The 6,999-nt window shown below is 43.0% G+C and overlaps 1 long non-coding RNA gene across 1 annotated transcript; it reads left to right on the forward strand.

Annotated features, from left to right (window-relative positions):
- The first annotated feature begins 2,557 nt into the window (after positions 1-2,557).
- LOC121746480 lies at positions 2,558-4,334 on the forward strand. Its single transcript, XR_006039044.1, has 3 exons — positions 2,558-2,686; positions 3,555-3,619; positions 4,088-4,334. It is a non-coding gene; the product is annotated as an uncharacterized LOC121746480 (long non-coding RNA).
- The last annotated feature ends 2,665 nt before the right edge of the window (positions 4,335-6,999 follow it).

A 6,999-nucleotide genomic window follows, 5' to 3' on the forward strand; every position in this document is an offset into this window, starting at 1 on the left:
TGATTGTGGCATCAACTACCACCCCGGCAAGGCAAATGTAGTGGCAGATGCCTTGAGCCGGAAGAGTCATTCCCAACTGGCTGCTTTTCTCACCAAAGAAGAAAGCTTGATACGCTAATTTAGCAAGATGCGTTTGGAAGTGGTAAGGGCACCCGAAACAGTGAAGGGTCGAATTGCCACCTTGATGGTTACACCTGATCTAAGAACAAGAATTGTTGAAGCCCAGCGCATGGACGCGAAATTGGAAGAAATTCGAGTCGAAGTAAGAACTGGCGAATCTGGGAATTTCCGTGAGGAATCCGACAATGCTCTCACATTCGAAGGGAGACTCTGCATACCGAGTGACGAAGGACTCAAAAACGAAATCATGAGTGAAACACATGAGACTCCTTACACCGCCCACCCAGGGAGTACGAAGATGTATCAAGACTTGAAGAAGACCTTTTGGTGGAATGGTATGAAGAGGGATATAGCGGCATTTGTGGAGCGCTGCTTAGCCTGCCAACAGGTGAAGGCTCTACATCAACGACCGTACGGAAAGTTGCAACCACTAGAAATTCCCGAGTGGAAATGGGAGCATATCGCCATGGATTTTGTGACAGCATTGCCAAAGACGCAAAGAGGGAATACTGCCATCTGGGTAGTTATAGACCGACTCACCAAGAGTGCGCACTTCATACCGATTCCCATAACCTATGGATCAAATAAGCTAGCTCAAATTTATATAAGGGAAATAGTGCGACTGCATGGAGTCCCAGTGACGATCACGTCTGATCGTGACCCGAAGTTCACTTCAAGATTTTGGATCAGCCTACAACGGGAGCTAGGGACTCGTTTGAATTTTAGCACGGCGTTTCACCCGCAGACGGACGGACAATCCGAGAGGACGATCCAAACCCTCGAGGATATGTTGAGAGCCGTAGTGTTAGACCGAGGAGGAAGTTGGGAGTCCGCACTCCCCTTGATCGAATTCGCCTACAACAACAACTTCCAGGCAACGATAAACATGGCGCCGTACGAAGCCTTGTACGGGAGAAAGTGTAGATCCCCGCTCTACTGGGACGAAGTTGGCGAGAGAAGGGTACTCGGGCCCGGCGCAGTCGAAGAAATGGTTGCAATCGTTCGACAAATTCGTGAAAGGATAAAAGAAGCTCAAGACAGACAGAAGTCATACGCGGATGCACGGCGAACCGACTTGCAATTTCAAGCTGGCGACAAAGTCTTCCTCAAAGTATCCCCGTCGAAAGGGATAACACGTTTCGGCGTCAAGGGAAAATTGAAACCGCGATTTATTGGACCGTATGAAATCCTTGAAGGAGTGGGTCCTGTTGCATATCGCTTGGCGCTACCTCCGAACCTTGGGAACGTGCACAATGTCTTTCATGTGTCACAGTTACGTAAATACGTGTTCGAACCAAAGCACGTGATTCACTACGAGGAGGTCGCGTTGAATTCGGACCTGAGCTATGAGGAGAGACCCCAAACGATTTTAGACCGAAAAGTCCAGAACGTGAGAAATAAGCAAGTTGCCTACGTGAAAGTGCAGTGGAGAAACCACGGGCACGAAGAAGCCACATGGGAGCTTGAGGACAAGATGATGGAGTTATACCCAGAACTCTTCCCATGAGAGTACCAAATTTCGGGACGAAATTTCTTTTAAGAGTGGTAGGATGTAACGCCCCACTTTTCGAACCCTAATTTTTCGAACCCTAAGATGTTGTACTTATTGCTTTGATTGCCGAATTAAATGACGGATTTATTATGTGATTGAAATGGTGACCTAATTTTGATTTGATCGAGTCAAATTCGTTGATTTTATGAAGTGGCTTAAATTAATTAATGTGGAATGAAATATATCATGGTGAATTATATTATTTCGGGGAGTGAGATTTAATTAGGATCATAAATAATTACCTTGCCCTTTTATGAAGGGAATTTTCGACCACTATTATTATTTGGAGAGGAATTTATTTTTCTTGGATTTAATTATTTGTTTTGGGATAATTATCCAAATTAAATCCTAAAGCCTAATTATCTTATTTATTTCTTGATAAAATCGGCCCCTATTGTTTTGATTAGGGAGATTTCGAAATCTCCTAGCTTGTGGAAGAAGAAATTATTCACTAATTATTTTGATCCCTAATTATTTCCTTCCATGTTTTAATTGGAATATCCTAGCAAATCTTTCCCTACTTTATTTATCAATATTTGGAAATTATTCCTTGTGGGAGGAATTGAATAACACGCCTATTTTCATATTATTTGGGAGGGTTTTTATTGATTTTCTTGCTCCGTATTATTTTATTCTGCTCCGTGAAAATACTAAATTAAATCAATGGCTAATTAAATAGCCATGATTTACAAAATATCCTCCTTATTTCTCCATCAATGACACGCCATTTCCTCCCCCAAAATCTTCCCAAATATCTCAATCATTTATTTCAATTATTCTCCCAAATCTTCAATTAATTGTGGGATATTTCTTAATCCTATAAACAAAGGATCAACCCCTAAACCTAACACACAAATCACACGCCCACTTCTTCAAACCACACGCCCCCACCCCCTTTTTCATCTCTTCTCCCACTTGTTATCCATTTCACTCAAGATCCTATCAATTTTCCAAGAGATTGTTGAAGAACCAAGGTTTTAATTGCTTCCTACCGATTATTTCGTCCAAGAAAAGGTAAATTCAAACCCATATTCTTCAATCCTCTCCATCTAGACTTTCTTTGACTCCCTCATGCATGTAGAGAGTGTAGGGAATGAAGATCTAAGGGTTTAATCGGTGGGAATGTGAAATCATATGTGTGAGTGCGTTTTGATTGCAATTGCTTGTTGATTTATTGAATCCTCGGTGATTGATGTGCGATTTCATGAAAATATGTGTTTAAGGACTCTTTTGAGCATGATTGTATATCAAAACCATGAAAAGATTGATTTTGAATGAGTAGGGATAAACCCTAATTCGAATTGCTATCAGTATGAAAATCTGTGATTTCCGAACAGTGTGTTCTGATGTATTTTTGACCAACCAAACGAACTCCGATTTGACCGATTCTTCTTCCTGTGTAAACTTCGTGATGTCTTCTATATTGTGTGTAAATTTCGACCCATTTGGCTAAACGATGAATTTATGGTGAATTTTTAAAGTTGACTGCGCGATTCTGCCAAAAACGTGTTTTCTCGACCAGTAGGTTACGCCTTTGGTTTGCCCGACTTAAAAGTGGTATTTTGACATGAAATTTAAACTGAATGTTATTTGATGAGTCTACTGCCTTGTCATAAAGTTTTAGCCCCATCGGAGGTCGGATGATTTTTAAATAATTTTTACAAAAAAGTTGCGCAGAGCTGCCAGATCTCTACTTTGGTTAAACAACTATATTTGTATGCTTGAATGACATACATGAGTTTACATATGTGATGAGGTGATGTGATATGCAAAGATGGGTGATATGATGTGATTCCTATTGTTGATTGGGAAAGGGGAGTGATCTAGGACATGCATGATTTTAGTCCATGTTAGTGACTAATCGGGGACACATTATCCAAAGGTGAAATTTTGTGCGAGACGCGTGATACCAAAGGAAAAGCGAAACTTGAAAACTAAAGGATCGAGGTGGGCTCTCTTTTTAAATAAGGACCATGTCCTAATGTTTTATCAATGAGAATAAATGTGATTTCATGCCTTGTTTTGGTTTTTACGTGCCTATCTGATGTGGTTTTTGCCACTATTTATAAATCGAATTCGGGTCCTCGTAGGGCAGCAAACCCTACTTGGATTAGTGTACACCTATGGTAGACTGTGTGCTAGCGTACGGGCTGGCCGGTCTAGTGACCTGGTTTGCGGCCGCATTCCTTGTCATGTATTGGCAGATATGGTTAACGTCTATGGGAAAAATGACTGATCAGTCGATGTTTGAAATGAAAAAATGATTTTGAGTGCCTCGGGCCTTTCTAAAGAAAAACCCCGACGGTTACTTACGTACGGCATGATATCATAAACTGTATTTACAATGTTTTCGGCATGAGCCACTGAGTATTATTTCATAGTACTCAGCCCTGCATATGTTTTCCCTATATGTAGGTTGAGCGGCGACGGGCGGTTGGCGGTGTTGAGCAGGAACTAATAATGAACTGTGGTTGTTTTGGTTTTGAAATTTCGAGTGTCGTTGTGTCTTCACACATGACGTCACTCTTCTCTTGGATGCTTCCGCTGTGATATTTTTCTTAGAATACTTTTCATTTAAATTCTGAAACTATTTTATGATGGGATGTTTGAAACTCGTTACACTTTTTGAATAAATGCTAAACCCTAGTCTTTATTCATTAAACCCTAATACTCTTGGTCGCATTATTTATTAGACTTAGTTTTTAGTCAAATTTTATTGAAAACCCTAGTCTTCTATGCCGTTCATCTAAACCCCTTTAAGTCGCGATCGCCCGCTTTTATTAACCCTAAGGGGCGGTCGTGACACAAACAGTTCACCTCCATAAACAATTCCGGAACAGAGTCCGTATTAAAAACAACCCACGTAAAAGTAGGGTAGAAAAGCCCACCTCGATTGCTTAGCTTTTAAAATAATTCCCTTCTTCAACCACACTTTCCTCGTAAACGATCACCCTTTTGAAAGATAAATTGTATCATGATTAGAGTCAGAAGAGACGAGACTTTAAACGACAATGCATGATTCCTACGTGGACGACTTCAACATCTAGCACGTTACACGTACATACACTTAACAACATGTTACAAAACAAACACACAAAGTCACACGTTCGAAACACACCCCGCACGCAAACGACGTACCCAAAACGCGCACACGACACACGAACACAGCACTCCAAGTCCTGGCATACCCTTACTGTGCAAACGGCTCACTTGGCTCGGAAAAGGTTCGGAAAAACTCGGAAAAAGGATCGGCGTCTCGACATGGCTCGGTGCCTCGGCCGCTGGCTCGGTACCTCGGCCACCTGTTCGGCACCTCGGCCGCTGGCTCGGCACCTCGGCCGCCTGCTCGGCACCTCGGCCGCCTGCTCGGCACCTCGGCCGCTGGCTCGGCACCTCGGCCGCCTGCTCGGCCCCTCGGCCGCTGGCTCGGCATCTCGGCCGCCTGCTCGGCACCTCGGCCGCTGGCTCGGCACCTCGGCCGCCTGGCTCGTCCCGTGCATACTCACTTTCCTCCAACTTCCGATTCTCAAACCCTGTACAACATTCACACCACACATTCTCCGTCCCAAAACACACCCAGACACCTGGGATCATCCCTTCAAAACCCCCCCACAACACTGCCCTAGGCTGGCCACTAAAACTCTCGGCCAACCCACGCAAAACCCTCGAACCAAACACTGATTTTCCCGAGCCATCTCTTGGTCAAACACACCCACATTCATCACAAAAACATAGCACTCAGAATCACGCCAATTGCACATGAAAACATCTCCCAAAAACATACAACTCGCGAAACTGCGCAGTTTACTTGCAAAAATCATAATAAATTCATACGACATCCAAAGAGGCTGAAAATTACACACCACACAGAAGCCACATTAACCTTTATACAGTTCAAAATTCGTACCCAACGGAGATCGTTTGCTTAGATAAAAAGGGGTCAGAACCCACTGCCAGTTACTACCAAAAACATGCTCAACCATATCACATAGCCACAAACCCTATTCAGCATCTAAACCATCCAAAACGTCCTATATGCATGAGTTTTCGAATTAAACAAGGGTTAGGGTTTGGTTACCTTTCTTGGATAGTTCAAACGTAAATTCGAAGCTTTCCCTACACCGATTTACAACGTACGAGCGTAACACCTTGAAGAAGCCAAGATGATGATGAGAAGGGGATGAATGGGGAAAGGTAAACCGAGAGAGAGAGGGGCGAGAGCTTACCGTGAGAGCACACTTCGAGAGAGATGAGAGCTAGAGAGCGAGAGAGAGAGAGAGACCGAGAAGAGAGAACGAATGGAAAAGAGGGGGGGGGAAATCGGTTATGAGGGAGTGGGGGCGGTTGAGAGAATCATGGGGTGATGGGGGAGGTTTTTTTTTCGAAAAAGAAGAGAGAATTGGGGAGGGAGAGATTTAATTTGTTAATTAGGAGTTTTTATTCATAGCTTAATTACTTAATTCCATTTTAATTTGCCTAGGTAGAAAATACCACATCCACAACAATCAAATAAACACAAATAATATTTTCCACACCATATTTTAAACACAAAAACATAAAAATTTCATCCTTAATTAAAAGAATAAAATTCCACAAATTTCGGGTATTACATTCCTCCCACCTTAACAAAATTTCGTCTCGAAATTTGTTAGATTACTCAAACAGCTCTGGAAACTTCTCTCTCATCTTATCTTCTGATTCCCATGTTGCCTCTTCGGTTCCATGATTCCTCCACCGTACTTTCACCGAAGCAATTGACTTATTCCTCAATTCTTGCACTCTTCGATCCAAAATGGCCTCGGGCTTCTCCTCATAGCTTAGATCGGGATTTAGGACCATCATCTCTTCTCGGTGAACTATGTGTGTGGGGTCAAACACGTACTTCCTCAATTGTGACACATGGAAGACGTTGTGCACATTTCCAAAGCTTGGTGGTAGAGCCAACCTGTATGCTACCACGCCGACTCTATCCAAAATCTCGTATGGACCAATAAATCGGGGTCTCAGCTTTCCCTTCACTCCAAAACGAGTTATTCCCTTAGAAGGGGAAACTTTCAGAAAGACCTTTTCCCCGACCTCGAACTGTAACTCGGTCCTTCGAACATCCGCATAAGATTTCTGTCGATCTTGTGCCTCCTTGATCCTCCCACGGATTTGTCGGACAATCTCTATCATCTCTTCTACAGAGTCTGGTCCGAGAATTCTTCTCTCACCCACTTCATCCCAATAAAGTGGTGATCTACACTTCTTTCCATACAAGGCCTCATATGGGGCCATCTTGATAGTCGCCTGGTAACTATTGTTGTACGCGAATTCAACCAATGGCA

The sequence above is a fragment of the Salvia splendens genome, chromosome 9 (genome assembly GCF_004379255.2).
Source record: "Salvia splendens isolate huo1 chromosome 9, SspV2, whole genome shotgun sequence".
Lineage (NCBI taxonomy): Eukaryota > Viridiplantae > Streptophyta > Magnoliopsida > Lamiales > Lamiaceae > Salvia > Salvia splendens.